At 48.4% G+C, this 19,372-nt stretch overlaps 1 protein-coding gene across 3 annotated transcripts in view; it reads left to right on the top strand.

The window, feature by feature from the left end:
- Nucleotides 1-7,208: 7,208 nt before the first annotated feature.
- Nucleotides 7,209-19,372, top strand: part of GTF2H1 (general transcription factor IIH subunit 1) — a 54,104-nt gene continuing 41,940 nt past the window's right edge. Inside the window, exon 1 of one of the 3 annotated variants that reach the window (XM_068261451.1) lies at nt 7,209-7,399. The gene's annotated coding sequence lies outside the window, so the exon portion shown is untranslated. Of the gene's footprint in view, nt 7,400-11,184; nt 11,293-19,372 lie in introns of those variants that run through there. The other 2 variants (XM_068261449.1, XM_068261450.1) reach the window with 2 other exon arrangements.

Raw genomic sequence — 19,372 nt, 5'->3', positions numbered from 1 at the left:
TTGTGGTGTCAGTAAAAAAACCCTCTCTCTCTCAAAAGATCACAGCACTTACTGCTTATCAGTTCACATATCACTCTGGAATGTACACTGCTCTAGCTAAAGGTGGCCATACATCTGTAGACTTGGTGGCCGATCGACCGTCAGATAAGACAATTATTATTGATATTATAAAAATTGGTGCCACCAAGAGCATGTCTATACAATCAAACCCATTTCGGGGTTGCAATTGGTTGCATGTTGCATGTAGCGATCGCATGTATCAATCGGACATGCTGGCTTGATCGGGAGCATGCAGCGGCAAGGGCTGCGATACAGGCGCGGAGCTAGGGGGGGTCGGGGTAGGACAAGTGCCCCGGGGCGCCTGGTCCCCGAGGGTGCCCTCAGCCTGGCTGAGCTGCGGGGTTTTTGTTTTTTTTTGCGGGGGAGGGGAGCAGCGCAGAGAAGAGGGAGAGCTGTGCGGACGGTGGGGAAGGGGGGCCATATCCCCCCTCCTTCCCTCACCTTAGGTGCTCTCTCTCTCCCTCGCTGTCCCCTCCAATGTCCGGGTGGCTGGCCTGGCAGCGGCGGGCGGAACTCACCTCCGTCTCGCTCCAGCGCCGGCCGGAAGTTCGAGTGCGCAGCCGCTGCTCTGGTCTGGACCAGACCAGAGTAGTGGCAGATCCATCCGGCGCTGCGACGAGACGGAGGTAAGTTCCGCCCGCCGCTGCCAGCCTGAGCCACCCGGACATTGGAGGGGACAGCGAGGAAGGGAGAGCAGCTCTTCTCTGCGCTGCTCCCCTCCTGCTGGGGAGGGGGACACCTGACCTGGCTACCTACTCTGGGCACATATACCCCTGGCTACATATACTGGACATATATCCCTGGCTACCTACTCTGGGCACATATACCCCTGGCTACCTACTCTGGGCACATATACCCCTGGCTACCTACTCTGGGCACATATACCCCTGGCTACCTACTCTGGGCACATATACCCCTGCCTACATATACTGGGCATATACCCCTGGCTACCTACTCTGGGCACATATACCCCTGGCTACCTACTCTGGGCACATATACCCCTGGCTACCTACTCTGGGCACATATACCCCTGGCTACCTACTCTGGGCATATATACCCCTGCCTACATATACTGGGCATATACCCCTGGCTACCTACTCTGGGCACATATACCCCTGGCTACCTACTCTGGGCACATATACCCCTGCCTACATATACTGGGCATATACCCCTGGCTACCTACTCTGGGCACATATACCCCTGGCTACCTACTCTGGGCACATATACCCCTGGCTACCTACTCTGGGCACATATACCCCTCAGGCGCGGAGCTAGGGGGGGTCGGGGTAGGTCAAGTGCCCCCGGGCGCCGGGTCCCTAAGGGCGCCCAGCTGAGCTGATTTTTTTTTTTTTTTTTTTTTTTCTGCGGAGGGGAGCAGCGCAGAGAAGAGAAGAGGGAGAGCTATGCGGACGGTGGAGAAGGGGGCCATCTCCCCCCTTCTCTCACCTTAGGGCTCTCCCTCCCTCCATCGCTGTCCCCTCCGTTATTGTCCGGGTGCTGGCGCAGCGGGCGGGACTCACCTCCGTCTCGCTCCAGCGCCGGCCGGAAGTTCGGATCCCGCAGCCGCTGCTCTGGTCTGGACTAGACCAGAGTAGCAGCAGATCCATCCGCGCTGCGACGAGACGGAGGTAAGTTCCGCCCGCCGCTGCCAGCACCCGGACATTAATGGAGGGGACAGCGAGGGAGAGAGAGCAGCTCTCCCTCTTCTCTGCGCTGCTCCCCTCCTGCTGGGGAGGCAGGGAGGGGGACACCTGGCTACCTACTCTGGGCATATATACCCCTGGCTACATCTACTGGGCATATATACCCCCTGGCTACATCTACTGGGCATATATACCCCTGGCTACATCTACTGGGCATATATACCCCTGGCTACATCTACTGGGCACATATACCCCTGGCTACATCTACTGGGCACATATACCCCTGGCTACATCTACTGGGCACATATACCCCTGGCTACATCTACTGGGCATATATACCCCTGGCTACATCTACTGGGCATATATACCCCTGGCTACATCTACTGGGCATATATACCCCTGGCTACATCTACTGGGCATATATACCCCCTGGCTACATCTACTGGGCATATATACCCCTGGCTACATCTACTGGGCATATATACCCCCTGGCTACATCTACTGGGCATATATACCCCTGGCTACATCTACTGGGCATATATACCCCTGGCTACATCTACTGGGCATATATACCCCTGGCTACATCTACTGGGCATATATACCCCTGGCTACATCTACTGGGCATATATACCCCCTGGCTACATCTACTGGGCATATATACCCCCTGGCTACATCTACTGGGCATATATACCCCTGGCTACATCTACTGGGCATATATACCCCTGGCTACATCTACTGGGCATATATACCCCCTGGCTACATCTACTGGGCATATATACCCCCTGGCTACATATACTGGGCATATATACCCCCTGGCTACATATACTGGGAATATATACCCCCTGGCTACATCTACTGGGCATATATACCCCCTGGCTATATCTACTGGGCATATATACCCCTGGCTACATCTACTGGGCATATATACCCCTGGCTACATCTACTGGGCATATATACCCCCTGGCTACATATACTGGGCATATATACCCCCTGGCTACATATACTGGGCATATATACCCCCTGGCTACATATACTGGGCATATATACCCCCTGGCTACATATACTGGGCATATATACCCCTGACTACATATACTGGGCATATATACCCCTGGCTACATATACTGGGCATATATACCCCCTGGCTACATGGACTGGGCATATATACCCCCTGGCTACATATACTGGGCATATATACCCCTGGCTACATATACTGGGCATATATACCCCCTGGCTACATGGACTGGGCATATATACCCCCTGGCTACATATACTGGGCATATATACCCCTGGCTACATATACTGGGCATATATACCCCTGGCTACATATACTGGGCATATATACCCCCTGGCTACATGGACTGGGCATATATACCCCCTGGCTACATATACTGGGCATATATACCCCTGGCTACCTACTCTGGGCATATATACCCCTGGCTACATATACTGGGCATATATACCCCCTGGCTACATATACTGGGCATATATACCCCCTGGCTACATATACTGGGCATATATACCCCCTGGCTACATATACTGGGCATATATACCCCCTGGCTACATGGACTGGGCATATATACCCCTGGCTACATATACTGGGCACATATACGCCTGACTATATATACTGGGCACATATTATTCTCCTGGCTACATATACTGGGCATATATACCCCTGGCTACATATACTGGGCACATATACCTCTGGCTACATATACTGGGCACACATATCCCTGCCTACATATACTGGACACATATACCCCTGGCTACCTGTTCTGTGGACATCTCTACCCCTGGCTACCTGTTCTGGGGACATCTATACCGCTGGCCACCTATTCTGGGGACATCTATACCGCTGGCCACCTATTCTGGGGACATCTATACTGCTGGCCACCTATTCTGGGGACAACTATAGACCTGGGGCTACCTATTTTTGGGGAACCACGTCAGATTGAGTGTATTTTGGAGAACTGCTGCCAGGTGAGAGGTGTCTACCATATTAAGGGGGCATTCAACCTATTTATGTGAAATGCTGTCTATTTATGTGACTCATGACTGCTGAATTTGTCTTGTTGGGGGCCTCATGGTTACTGAATTTGTCTTGTTGGGGGCCTCATGATTTGTTGGGGGCCTCAAGATCGCTGAATTTGTCTTGTTGGGGGCCTCATGATTGCTGAATTTGTCTTGTTGGGGGCCTCATGATTGCTAAATTTGTCTTGTTGGGGGCCTCATGATTGCTGAGTTGGTTATGTTGGGGGTCTCATGATTGCTGAATTTGTCTTGATAGGGGGGGCTCATGATTGCTGAATTTGTCTTGGAACATGCTGGAAGGTACATACTGAGGGAGGGTGGGTGAGCGTGAGCCTGCTAACCTCCATATACATTTGGCTCCACCCATAACCACGCCCACATTTATTATGTGACCACGCCCCTTTTTGGCGGGGGGGCGCATTAATAGTCTTTGTCCCCGGGCGCTGAAAACCCTAGCTACGCCTCTGATACCCCTGGCTACCTACTCTGGGCACATATACCCCTGCCTACATATACTGGGCATATACCCCTGGCTACCTACTCTGGGCACATATACCCCTGGCTACCTACTCTGGGCACATATACCCCTGGCTACCTACTCTGGGCACATATACCCCTGCCTACATATACTGGGCATATACCCCTGGCTACCTACTCTGGGCACATATACCCCTGGCTACCTACTCTGGGCACATATACCCCTGGCTACCTACTCTGGGCACATATACCCCTGCCTACATATACTGGGCACATATACCCCTAACTACATATACTGGGTACATATACCCCTGGCTACATATACTGGGCATTTATACCCCTGGCTACATATACTGGGCACATATACCTCTGGCTACATATACTGGGGACACATACCCCTGCCTACATATACTGGGCACATATACCCCTGGCTACCTGTTCTGTGGACATCTCTACCCCTGGCTACCTGTTCTGGGGACATCTATACTGCTGGCCACCTATTCTGGGGACACCTATAGACCTGGGGCTACCTATTTTTGGGCAAGCATTGCTGTCAGATTGAGTGTATTTTGGGGAACTGCTGCAAGGTGAGAGGTGTCTACCATATTAAGGGGACATTCTGCCTATTTATGTGAAATGCTGTCTATTTATGTGCCTCATGACTGCTGAATTTGTCTTGTTGGGGGCCTCATGGTTACTGAATTTGTCTTGTTGGGGGCCTCATGATTTGTTGGGGGCCTCAAGATCGCTGAATTTGTCTTGTTAGGGGCCTCATGATTGCTGAATTTGTCTTGTTAGGGGCCTCATGATTGCTGAATTTGTCTTGTTGGGGGCCTCAGGATTGCTAAATTTGTCTTGTTGGGGGCCTCATGTTTGCTCATGATTGCGGAATTTGTCTTGATGGGGGTGGGGGGCTCATGGTTGCTGAATTTGTCTTGGAACATGCTGGAAGGTACATACTGAGGGAGGGTGGGTGAGCGTGAGCCTGCTAACCTCCATGTACATTTGAAGGGGCGTGACCAAATGTGGAGTACCCATAACCACGCCCACATTTGGTCACGACCCTTCACCTTAGGGGGCGCATTAATAGTCTTTGTCCCCGGGCGCTGAAAACCCTAGCTACGCCTCTGCTGCGATAACGGAGAACAAAGATGATGGAAACCCCCGGTCGCATCCCCCAAATGTAAATGTATCAAAGTGTCCCCCGCTCCCCCCCCCCCCCCCCTTAGATGCAGTGCGTTAATACTTCACCTGTCCGGTGTCCGCCACTGCATTCTTCTTCGCGCCCCACGTGGTTGCTGGTGCATTGCACGTGGGGCGCATGTGTGATATCTTTCATTTAATTTCAGTAATATTAGATGTCAGTAAAAAAAGTGTTCTGTCAGTACATTTTTTATGCATTGTCAGTAAAAATGTATTTCCGAGGTTGCCAACACTGGGCGGAGGGGAGGGTGCCAACATGGGTGGGTGGTAGGGTGCCACTTTGGGTGGGAGAAGGGTGCCACTCTGGGGGGTGAGGAGGGTGGCACTGGAGGGTGCCAGTGGGGAGAGAAGAAAAGCTTGGGGCACCAGCCGCCGAAGTGTAATGCGGTGAGGGAGGCCGATATCACCCCTCCCTCCCTCTCCATCAAGTGCCCCCTCCCGAGTCCCCTTGCAGAGAATGCGCAGCGGGCGTTTAGTTTACCTGTCTGTGCACTCCGGCTGGCTTCTTCTTTCTATTTCCTGTTTCGCGTCATGGGAAACAGGAAATAGAATGAAACTAGCCGGAGTGCACAAACCGGTAAACTAAACGCCCGCTGCACATTCTCTGCAAGGGGACTCGGGAGGGGGCACTTGATGGAGAGGGAGGGAGGGATGATATCGGCCTCCCCGCATTACACTTCAGAGATGGTGGCATCAGGGCTGTGGAGTTGGAGTCGGGGCAATTTTTGGGTACCTGGAGTCGGGAGAAAATGCACTGACTCCAACTCCTAATGAATTTAAACTTTAATTAAAAAGGAAAATATGATAAAATGTTTTATTTTTCAGATAATAGTCATCAAAAATAATTTATATATACAGTAATAGCTGTGGTCCACAAAAATGAAATAAACCAATCAAAAAATAGTTACTTGTGCTGCTTCAGTAAAGCAGTCCCCGTATTTTTAAAGTCCGATATACACATCTGATTGTGACTGTATATATGATGTGTACACAGGAATCTTTTATACAGGTATACTGTATATGTTACAGGCAAAGTAATGTAACAGTAGAATGCCTGAAGCGATTAGGCAAAGTACAAAATGTCTGTTTCGTTACCAGTGGCGTAGCTAAGGAGCTGTGGGCCCTGATGCAAGTTTTACAATGGGGCCCCCCAAGCACTCTATACATAACAATTGATACAGCGCACCAAAACCTGCCAATGGCAACTACAGTGTTAGAGGTACAAGAAGGGGACAGGGAACAGTTTGTTAATGATTACCACTATTCAAATTATCTATAGAAGTGAATATTATGATCACAGGACCAATAGAGAGCTAATACTGTAGTTGAGGGAGGGCCCTTTGGGGCCCCTCTGGCCCAAGGGCCCCGATGCGGTCGCTACCTCTGCACCCCCTATTGCTACCCCCTTGTTCGTTACGTACTTTGCCTAGGCATTCGATAAAATGCCTGAAGTTGTTCAGGCAAAGTGTAGAATACCCAGTTCTCTATAGAATGCCTGTTTTTCTTTTTTTTTCACACGTTGACTGTAACCGCTGCAATACCTATGCTGTAAGTGAGGAGGCTAGTGATGATGATGGGTGCATGCATGCTGATATTTAATGTTTGTGGAAAGTGCTGCTGTGAAGGAGCCTTCAGGTGCTGCCAGAGGGGAGCCCATGAGCAGGAAAGAGGAGAGAGAGAAAAGCTGGACATCATGTGCAGGGGGAGGGGGGGGGGGGCAGTTGGGTTTTGGCAGTTGAAGGCTAGTGAGGGGGAGGGGCCTGAAAAGCCATGATGCAGCAAAAAAAAAAATATGTTTAGAGTCATGATAGAATGCTCTACTTGCAGCAAGAAATAAGCATGATTTTTTTGTGAGAAAATAGAGGCAGAGACTAAAGAAGAGACCAGCCATTGGTGAGCCTGACAAAGCAAAGCAGAGGCACAGACAAGAGAGCACTACTGAAAAACTAAAGTAAGGAAGAGACATAACCGGAGAGGAGAGAGACAAAGTACGTAACAAAAAACTGACATTTCGCACTTTGCCGAACCTGTCTTATGCATTCTATAAAATGCCTAGGCAAAGTACGTAACAAAAATAGACATTTCGTACTTTGCCTAAAATGGTCAGGCATTTTATAGGCATTCTATAGAATGCATGAATTTCGTACTTTGCCTGTAACATATATACTAAATAACATCTATGCTGTAAGCATAAAGCCTGATGTGTAGCTGCGTCACTAATAGAGATGGTCAATGAGATGGAAATAATTCTGCATTGATGCTGGTTTATGCAAAATCAAATAATTTGATATGTTGTTAAAATTTGGTTTGGTGACTACGAATTAAAGGGTACCTGAGACGGATGAAAAGAAAAGTTTTATACATACCTGGGGCTTCCTCCAGCCCCCTTCAGGCTAATCCAGTCGCTGTCCTCCTCCGCCACCTGGATCTTCTGCTATGAGTCCCGATAATTCAGCCAGTCAGAGCAGTCCGGCCACATGCCACTCCCACAGCCAGGAGCGTTCTGCACCTGCACAATAGTGCTGCACAGGTGTAGTACGCTCCCAGCGGTGCAGTGTGTGCATGCGCACTATGCCAGACTGGCTCAAGTACCTGGACTCATAGCAGAAGATCCAGGTGGCGGAGGAGGACAGCGAGGGACTGATTAGCTTGAAGGGGGCTGGAGGAAGCCCCAAGTATGTATAAAACTTTAATTTCATCTGTCTCAGGTTTACTTTGTTACACAGTAGTACTATACTCTACATATGCACTCCCCACAGAGCTGCAGGGAATCCACTGAGAATGTTGTGCACATTGAACACAGAGGTGTTTTCTATCACCCATAAACCTGGTTCAGATTGTGCATGAAGAATGTGTAATAGAGGAAGAATCCCCTCATTCCCCTGCAGAGTACCTGCACAACACTCTTACATGTACCCACACAGTTACATTGCCTAGGGCCTGATAGATGTTCTTTGTTCCTGTCTTCTACAAGTACTCTTACCAAGCACTAGATTTAGTCTATGACTAAAAGTATAAAAGGCAGAAGATCAGCCGGCTAGCCAGGTAACTGGTATTGTTTAAAAGGGAATAAATATGGCAGCCTCCATCTCCCTCTCACTTCACTTGTGTTTTTAAAATCCCTAAGCGTTGGCAGTTAAGAGATGCATTTCATGTTACATACTTTCAGGCTAATTTCACACCAGGACGTTGCGTTAGAGGGGGCGTTAAGGTCGCATAACGTTCTTCCTAACTCAACGCCTGGTGGTGCTGGATCTGGACGTCAGAGTGAGCCGCGTTGTGCAGCTCACTCTGGCGTCAGTGATGCCGTGATGCGCACTTTTGTGCGCATGCGGCATCACGTGGTCCCGCCGGCCAATCGCCGCACAGAGCAGCTGCTCCAGGAAGTAAACACTGCACGTCATAACGTGCAGTGCATATTAATTAGCCATGTGCCTGGCCGCTCTCCGCTCCTCCCCAACATTACTGAGCATGTGCAAGCAGTCTAACGCGGCTCAGCCGCGTCCAAAGTACTGCATGTAGTACGTTGTCTTGTGACGCAGCGTTACAATGTAACGCAACGTCCGCACTGTGAACAGCCCCATTGATTTTTCATTACTGTGCGGTGGGCTGCGTTACAGGCTGCTCTAACGTGCGCCTGTAACGTCCCACTGTGAAACCAGCCTCAATCAACAAAATTGTAATATGCAAATCAGAGGAGTCGGAGTTGGTAGAATCCTAACCTGATGAGTCGGAGTCAGCGGATTTTTGTACCGACTCCACAGCCCTGGGTGGCATGATAATTTTTTTCCTCCACTGCCCAGCCGGCCAGGACACAGGAGGTGGGGTGGGGTCGCTGGATAGCCGGGGGTATTCTGGGCATCGGTAACCTCCCCCTGCGTGCACCAGTGCGCTACTCTGCCTTTCATTGGGGATTGGGTAGAGGTAATCCCCACTTGCGCCGGATAAATTAGACAATCCTGCATAGATTTTGAATTAACATACGTGTTTTTTTTTAAATTCATTTTTTGTTTCCTTTAGAGACCCAGATATGAAGTAATAGAATAGATTTATACATACTTGGGGCTTCCTCCAGCCCCATCCGCCTGGATCGCTCCCACGCCGCCATCCTCAGCCTTCTCTATCGTCGGTACCAGGTCCCGTCACTTCGGCCAGTCTGAGCAAGTGCAGTGCGCTCCCTCCATACTGTGCAGGCACTTGTGTAAGGCCCGGTTCACACTTGCGGTGGCCCTCCGGAATCGCCGTGCCGGAGCCGCACCGCTTGCAGAACGGACGGAACGGACGCACGGCATAGCAATGAAAGCCTATGCGTCCGTTCACATGCGTCCGTTCTGCCGAACCGGAGCCGGACCGGATCCGGGCCGGATCCGGACTCCGGCCTCCGTTCCAACATGCGCTATTTTTTCATCCGGCTCCTCCGGCAGCCGTATCCGGGGCGGAGCCGGACTGCACCATCCGGCCAATACAAACCAATGGGAACCGGAGAGCGCACAACACACTGGCTGAGAAATCCGGATGTTCTACCCCACTTCCTATGGGGATTGTTGCGGCGATATTGGATGGGGACACATGGGCAAGCATTTTGGAGTGGAGCAGCACAGCTGGATCCAGATCCGGAGATGTTGGCAGCATGTCGCAGGTGGAGGTGAGTGCTAAACAGCAGAGGGCCTGATTCCACAGATCCCCCTTCTGCTGACCTCCCAGACCCCAACATTTTTTTTGTTTTTAACGTTACTTTTGCCAAACGGATCCGGATCGCATCCTGATGGACACCTGATGCAACCTGACCGGATCCGGATCGGATCCGGATCAGAACCGTACGGTTCCGATCCGGATCCGGTCAGGTCATCCGGTCCGTTTGGCAAACAACCGCAAGTGTGAACGGGGCCTAAGGCAGGCGCCAGAGAGACGGAGGGAGTCACAGCGCATGCGTAAAACTGGCCATGTCCTGCGCATACCACCCAGGGCTGTGGAGTCACAGGGGGCCTGTGCTCCAGGGCCCCATAGCAGTTATAGCTATTGCTATGGCCCTGGAAGTACATACATTTACTTAATTCCCTACATCAGTCCAGAAAGAGGGACAAATGAGGAGGAAAGAGGGACAGGGGGATTTGGATCCCAAAGAGGGACTGTCCCTCCAAAAGAGGGACAGTTGGGAGTTATGTTTAACGTCCAGATTATATAAACTGATACATACCTCCCAACTTTTTGAGATGAGAAAGAGGAACACTGAAGCCACGCCCCTGCCACACCCCAATCACACCCCTAGCCACGCATACAATAAAGATTTCATAAGAAAAATATGTTGTTTTATAATTCATACCACACTGGCCCTTTCTATCCAGGTTCATTTTCCGTTATATTAAAATTTTAAAATTAGTAATATATCAATTTAAAGGATGGGAATAATAAAGTTTAGAGTCAAACATATTTTTAGTAGAGAAATACATATATTTACATAGAAAGAGGGACAAAGTCACGAAAGAGGGACAAATAAGGAGGAAAGAGGGACAGGGCTCCCAAAGAGGAACAGTTGGGAGCTATGTTTCCTGTTCAGATTATATAAACTGATATGTGTACATACTACATGGTGATATAATAGGGAAGCCATTTTGTTGGTGGGTAAAGAGCGACAGCTGCGCCTGCTCCGCCCCTCAGCGTCCGGTGACCGCCTCCCAGCCACAGCGGCCAATAGGCAGGCGGTTCCCTCAGCTGGCTGTCAGAGGGAGTCACGTGGGTGTCGTGCGCCAATGCGGGCTGGGCTGTTGTGAGTGGGGGTGGCTTGGGCAGTGCGGCGCTCCGTAGGTAGAGAGGAGAGGAAGCGGCGAGCGAGGCCGCCTGGGAAGATGGAGCCCCTCTGTGTGCGCGCCTGACCCGAGCGGTATGTGTGTCCCTCACGCCGCCCCGTACTGGCTTCCCCAGCTCTGTATCACTGCAGGGGGTCCTGATAGAGGAGCCCGGTGACCGCCTGCATGTCACCCTCATTGTATTGTACAGCCCTTCCATAGCTTACACTGCCTGATCTGTGGCTGCTGCCCACCCCATCCACCAATCACAGCCCTCCATGCATCCTCATAGGGAAGTGTGGCCATGGCAGGTGACATGTGATTGGCTGCTCTGAGAGATAAAATCACTCACCCATCATTGTACATGTGTGGTTATATGTAGGGCCAGACCCTATACTGACTGCCAGAGCTGAGCATTGAGGGGGGTACAAATGCTATGCTAACATAGCATTCCCCCAGGCAGAGTCTATTAATCCTCAGGGTGCCTTTAAAAGGACACCTGTAGTGAGAGACATATGGTGCTTGCCATATTTATTTCCCTTCAAACTATACCAGTTGCTTTGCTGATCTTTCATGTATCTGTGGTGTCTGAATAACACACCTGAAACAAGCATGTAGCAAATCCAGGAAGGCCACGGTCACATCATCAAATGCAGATGGCTGTGCGATTGGAACGCAACGCGTATGAACGCATGCTATCTGCGTTTGTATGCGTTGTGTAGTTGATCCCATTCACTGAAAGTGAATGGGTAAGCTGCGCATTTGTTAAAAAATGCGTGCAGCATGCCTTCGTGGACTGCACTGGTCCGGAACGCATACAGCATGATCATCAGACAGTGCAGTCTATGCACTTCTGATGTCGAGTGTTTCTGCCTCCCGCACACGTTGCCGAAACGTGGACGGCAACGCGTGCAATGCGGGGCCTCAGACTTCACTCAGAAGCATCTGTTCTGCATGCTATGGCTAAAAGCATTAAGAGGCCGTGGATCAGCATGACAGCCAGGCAACTGGAATTGTTTTAAGTACACTTAAAGTGTTTTTAAAATAAATAAAAAAGATACTTACCTAAGGAGGGGAAAGGCTCTGGGTCGTATAGAGCCTTCACGTTCCTCTCCTGGTCCCCAACTTCCAGTGCTGTCTACCAACCCCCCCCCCCCCGAGTGCTCCGAAAGAGAGGCGGCTGTGTGGTGCACGAGTGAGATCTCTTGCAGGGAGTTCTTTTTATCTATAATATATTCCTGCTCTTCCATTTATTTCCCTGCCTAGCTTCTTATCAGAAACTCCATCTGATCACTTGCACATTACAAGCAAGGCTGAGGTGACTCAGTGATTGGATGTGTAAATAAAAAAAGACTCTGGGAGGAGGGCAGCTAATGAATACACAATGAGCAAGAGAAGGGAGGGGGGAATATGTCAGCATTAGCTTGGCAAGATGGCCACTGCCTAGAATAGGATTTTCTGCTTTTCCTTTATAAAATTCACAGGAATCATTACATGGATAGCACAATACATCTGTTATGTAAGTAGAAGTAGTATTTATCTACTTATATATGTGTTTTTATATCTAGGTTAGCATGGGTGTTGCTTGTTCTTTAAAAGGAAATCAATATGTTAACCTCCATAGGTCTCCCACCTCGGGTTTTATTTTACCTTACTTACTTTACTTATACCTATTCATTTTTCTCTTATTTATCTTAGGTGAAGTCACAAGCATTCATTGATATTCTGTGCACTAGTCCACTTGAGGTGACTCAGCAGGTGAAACCTTATAGAGCTAGTATGGTTTGAGGGCCCCCCTATGAAAGTCCATAGGGAGAGCACTCTTCCTAACTGCTAGATTTCAGATAGGTTGTAATAATAATACACCTACACCATTTTGCCAATTAGATCGCTTTAGGTTGTAGACGTTGCTGTGATTGAAAGAGTGTTGCCTATGAACTTTCTCTCTGGGTCACGTCAATAGTGCCAACCTCATAGGGAACAGTTCTCCAAAGACAGCACCCTTTACAACTTGAAGCGTAATTGGCCGAAAAGTTATTACTACAACCTATCTAAAGCCTGATACACAGATCTGATTTTGATTGGCCAATCAGTGGCCAGTATTCCCATCTCCATGTAGTATGAGAGTTTACCTACAGAACAGATGTAGGGAACCTTGGCTCTCCAGCTGTTAAAGCGAATCCGAGATGAAAAACTAGCTATAACAAGTAACTTGTCTATATATTTTATCTAAAGTTTAGATAGTTTACACAGCAAATCTTGCTGCAAACAGCTTCAATAGAATATGATTATTTCTTCCTGTGATATGTGACAGCAGCCATGTTGTTTGTAAACATTACACACAGGCAAGCTTATCAGCACTCAGCCTGTGAAAAAAACCTAATCCCCTCCTCTGCCTCTGAAATCTCTGGTTAGTAACCTCCCCCTCCTCCTGCCCAGACAGAGCTCCTATGAGCCCTTGCACTTGTTTAGTTTATAGGGAATTAGAGTATTAAAACAAAAACAAACAAGTATTTGACTTGAGGAATGCCCTATAAATTATATGAAAGGAACACAATTATGCAATGAGTAAAAGTTCATCTCGGATCCACTTTAAGGAACTACAAGTCCCACAATGCATTGCAGGAGTTTGACAGCCACAGTCATGATTGATAAAGGCAAATGCATGCTGGGATTTGTAGTTTTGTCACAGCTGGTGAACGAAGGTTCCCTAACGCTGTCATAGAAGTTGTGGGCAACAATTGAATAACAGCTGCCATGTGGTGAGCCTAGTCCCATGGCTCAAAGAACAGTAGAATGTAAACAGTAAACAGTTCCCTGGTTAACTATTTTCTGTTTACATTCTACAATCTGTTCATAATATGCAAAATCTGCTGGCTCTCATAATACATGGAAGTAGTAAAATGGGCCAATCAAAAGTGAAGGTGTGTGCCAGGCTTAATGTTTGAAAGGGTGCTGTTCACCCAATCACGCTAGTGGAATTTCCCTGTGAGGTATCCCCCTGGGCCACTCCAAGTAGACTAGCGCTGAAGTATGCCTATCGACAAGTCGGTGCTAGTCTACTTTAGGGGACCTAGCAGGAAAACCTCATAGGGAAATTCAACTGCTAGGCTTCCAATAGTTTGTGGTAAACTACGCTCACACTATTTGGCCAATCACAACGCTTTGTGCTGTAAGAGGGTGCTTTGATTGGAGAACTTTTCTGTATGAGATTTCCTGATGGGTCCCCTACAGTAGTCTAGTGCCAACAAGTCTAGACACTAGTCATACGCTTTGCTGCTGATAACTTCTGAAGTACCAAAGCGGTTAACATTTGCAAGTTACAAGCAGTTTTTCCTATTTATTTTCCAGTTTAATGTGACTGAGTGGAGTTCTCCTTTAATATTACTTGGGTATACTTTGTTCGGCATAACACACCTTCCATACTTCCAGATGCAGCTCTCAGTCCTTGCTGTGATGTACCAAGCATTATAGTACAATTTTCCAAGACCAGACAAAAACCTTGTTTACATGTACGATGTCCATCGCCAGGCAGGGATCAAGACTTGATCCCTTGGACGACATTTCAGGGCCGAGTCAGTATGAACACGTTGCTAGCCTGTAGGTTAGCAGCATGTTCTAAAAATTCTATATTTGATCAGTGCACTCCTCAATAGATATTCTAAATGTTAATAAATCTCTGTCTGGTCGGATCGCTATTTTTCAAATGTGTGTGTCACACTACGTACAAAATTTCTATTCTACGGAAACAGCGCTCAACAACCCACATATTAATACACAAGATTCCACATTTAAAAAAGTCCACGACACCCTCAATAGGTGTGATCCACAGGTATCCAGTTAATAGTCCAACCAATAATTCTTCATATACAGTTCATAGCAGTAATGATATATTCTCACCGGAACAATAAGCCAACCACTAACGATTAGCAATCGCGTTTTTGGACCATGCCAGCACACGAACTCCTCCACTGATATAGGACTCCTCAGATGTGTGTATACATGTCAAATGAAAGAGAGACACAGCAATAGTGTGATACCGTTTACAGAGCATACACTCTCCAGCACCACCAGTGCTCCCACTCCACTCACGGGTCACCCTAAAGTGCCTCCACCAGCTATGCACTCAAGCCTCTCACCAGATAATATGGCCGACCCTTCACAGACCAGCAGCTCTAGCTTGTTGTGATGACTTTCTCTTGTGTCAGCAAAGAAATGATCTAGGGCTCAAACAGGTGTACCATAACGTAATTCCATTTAATAAAATATATTAAAAAGAGCAAGTGCACTTACAAACATCCAGTTAAAATGCGCATATAATTATAATTGGAATTATAATTGGAAGGTCCGTTTTTTGGGCGGAGTTCTGTTTTTTATGTGGAGTTCCTTTTTTTTTTTTTTTTTTTTTTAATGCGGAATTGGAGTTACGGAAATCCGGATTTTAGGGCAGAATTTGGAGGGGTGGAGCCCTGAGGGGCTTGTGACCCTAACCACCCAATTGGAGAGCCTGGGATAGATCTGATCCTAGGGAATGATGGGTAATGTAGTCCCTGATAACACACAAAGCAGAGCCAATAGACAGTGAGGTTAGAAATGAGCTAAAGAGCTCAGCGAATGGCGCTCACGGAATCATATGGTCATGTGATGTGGAAACTGTTTAAAAGCGTCTGCAGGCTCCTATTAGCTAAGCTCCTGATGAGTCCAAGTGACGAAACTAGTCGGGCGGCGCTGTAGGAGCCGGTCAGACGCTGGATCACCTCGAGGATTGTTTTATATGCGCATTTTAACTGGATGTTTGTAAGTGCACTTGCTCTTTTTAATATATTTTATTAAATGGAATTACGCTATGGTACACCTGTTTGAGCCCTAGATCATTTCTTTGCTGACACAAGAGAAAGTCATCACAACAAGCTAGAGCTTCTGGTCTGTGAAGGGTCGGCCATATTATCTGGTGAGAGGCTTGAGTGCATAGCTGGTGGAGGCACTTTAGGGTGACCCGTGAGTGGAGTGGGAGCACTGGTGGTGCTGGACAGTGTATGCTCTGTAAACGGTATCACACTATTGCTGTGTCTCTCTTTCATATGACATGTATACACACATCTGAGGAGTCCTATATCAGTGGAGGAGTTCGTGTGCTGGCATGGTCCAAAAACGCGATTGCTAATCGTTAGTGGTTGGCCTATTGTTCCTGTGAGAATATATCATTACTGCTATGAACTGTATATGAAGAATTATTGGTTGGACTATTAACTGGATACCTGTGGATCACACCTATTGAGGGTGTCGTGGACTTTTTTAAATGTGGAATCTTGTGTATTAATAGGTGGGTTGTTGAGCGCTGTTTCCATAGAATAGAAATTTAGCAGCATGTTCTGTTGCTATGGAGAGGGACCAATCAGGGTGGACAGCATTAAGCCTGGTACTCGCCTGCAATTTTTATTGGCCAATCGCTGACCAATTTTACCATCTCCATGTAGTATGATGGTCAACAGATTTTGAATACTATGAACAGATTTTGTAGGTACACTCACTGCATGAAGGTGGTAAAATTGGTCAATGATTGGCCAATCAAAATTGAAGGTGTGTACCACTTAAGGACCACAAGCTTAACCCCCCCCCCCCCCCTAAAGACCAGGCCATTTGTCACAATTTAGGCCACTGTAGCTTTAAGGCCTCGCTGCAGGGCCGCACAACTCAGCACACAAGCAATTCACCCCCCCTCCCCTCACCCATTTTCTGCCCACCAACATAGATTTTTGTTGGTGGGCTCTGATCGCTCCCAGGATGTTTTAATTTCTAATAAATATGCCTATTTTTGTTTTTTTTATCCCTACCCCCGCCAGCCAATCACTGTGCTCGGCTGTCATAGGCTTCAGCCTATGACAGCGGATCACCCCTGAGTCGTCTAACGGTCTCGTAGCGGCGACTGCCCCTGGGAGGCTGATGGCGGAGATGCGCACGATCGGCTGCAAATCCCCGCCCCAGGACTCAGGTCGGCGTCAGGTGGTCCTGGGGCTGCCGCCACAGCCACGCCCGTTGGCGTGTGGCATCAAGTTAACGCTAACCTGAGGCGGAATTTTATTTAAAAAAAAAACCCAAAAAACAAAACATGCTACCTGATCCGAGGAGCTAGCCGAATCTGGTTCCATCAATTACCGCTCCTACATCCTGCAATCGCAGACATACCGGGAAAAAAAGGTCTGTGACCCACCCCTGGAGTCATGATGCTGTAGTTCTGTGCGCTGTGTGTCTCAATACAGAGCAGGGAGGCGGGGGAGAAAGGCAGAGCTACCCAATCAAAGCAAGGGATTGGGCGTCTCTAATGTCAGAGTGGGCGTTTTGCTGGAGTGCCTCTTCCCCTAATAGCTGCCAACAAGCACCTTGTCGCTAGTTTCGGGGGATTGTAGCATTGGGGGCGGGGGGGAGAGACATGGCATGGAGCAGGGAACATGCCGCTGTGTCCCATCTGCCCCCAGCGTACACTTGATGAAGGAAGTAATCTAGCCCAGCATGGACTTCATTCAGTATTTATTCCCTGATTTAGCAGGGCTGTGGAGTCGTGACAAAAATCTTCCGACTCCTCAGTTTATGAAACCACGACTCCGACTCCGGGTACCCAAAATGACTCTGACTCCTTAGCCTAATACTTAACAGGGCTGTGGATTTTGTACAAAAATCATCCGACCCCGACTCCTCAGTTTATGAAATCACGACTCCTACTCCGGGTGCCTAAAATTGCCTCGACTCCGACTCCACAGCCCTGTGATTTAGGGGGTACTTCAGGGCAGGCTTGTAGCTTCCTTATTCATCCTATACAAACTCTGTGACCGCCATGGTCACCTGTATACCCAGATATATTGTGCAATAGTGGAGACTGCTGACTTAAAGGGAAGGTCCAAGCAAAAAAAAAAAATGAGTTTCACTTACCTGGGGCTTCTACCAGCCCCATGTAGCCATCCTGTGCCCTCGTAGTCAGTCACTGCTGCTCCAGTCCCCCGCTGGCAGCTTTCTGACCTCGGAGGTCAGGGCCGCATTGCATACATTTTTACGCATTCCAGATAGTGCAGGAACAAAAATGTATGCGTTGCACCACTAACGCGTAAAAATGTATATGTTAATGTTCCTGCACTAGCGGGAATGCGTAAAAATGTACACAATGCGGCCCTGACCTCCGAGGTCAGAAAGCTGCCAGCGGGGGACTGGAGCAGCAGTGAGTGACTATGAGGGCACAGGATGGCTACATGGGGCTGGTAGAAGCCCCAGGTAAGTTAAACTCATTTTTTTTTTTTGCTTGGACCTTCCCTTTAAGTGTGTCAGCACAGGAGCCCCAGGCATAGACCGTGTGCAGACAGGCTGCTAGCTTACTCATTGCATGTGCCTTACTCTCTCTGCACAGCTCTGTGACGCATTGCACACTGCTGACTGTCATTATTTCATTAGGAGTCTGTAGTATGAGACTGTTTTATAGCAAGAAATACTGTTTTATAGCAAACATGTTCTTGTGGCTCACAGTACCTTCTTTGTTCTACCTGAAACATGCATGCAGCTCATCCAATCGGACTTCTTCAGGGTCTATGGCTAAAAAAATTAGAGGCAGAGGGTCAGCAGGACTGCCAGACAACTGGTATTGTTTAAAAGGAAATAAAATGTCAGCCTCCATGTCACTCGGTTAGGCCTCCTTTAGATGGACGTCTGAACTGTGCGTTGGCCGATCATTTCAGCTTCCTTTCTGCTGCCCGCCAGTGCGATTCGGGGCCAATTTAAATGCAACGGTTGTAACACCACAAGCGCAGTATGGTATACGCCCATCTGTGGAAGCAATATGAAGAGAAGCTTGAACAGAGGCGCCAGAATAGAGTAAAAAGGGTGTCAGTGGTAGGCTTACCACTCCAACAAGTAAAACACACACTGTTGATAATTTTCAACGAAGATACTGTTTATTTAAGTACTCCACAATGCAACGTGTTTCGCAGGTTCTATCCTTCTTCATCAGGCAATCAATGGAGTAAAACCTAGTACAAGTCTGGGTCCAAGCCAAACCTGTAACACCACAGATGCAGTATGGTATGCGCCCATCTGCGGAAGCACTCGGGGATGGAAGTGCTACCGAGCCTTTCGAGGACTCCTAAAGGCAGCACATTTGAGTGGGGGACAGCAAGGGAACGGAGAGGACCG

The sequence above is a fragment of the Hyperolius riggenbachi genome, chromosome 11, assembly GCF_040937935.1.
Source record: "Hyperolius riggenbachi isolate aHypRig1 chromosome 11, aHypRig1.pri, whole genome shotgun sequence".
Taxonomy (NCBI): Eukaryota; Metazoa; Chordata; class Amphibia; order Anura; family Hyperoliidae; genus Hyperolius; species Hyperolius riggenbachi.
Note: the sequence above shows the minus strand (reverse complement) of the source record. Positions and strands in the feature narration are given on the sequence as shown.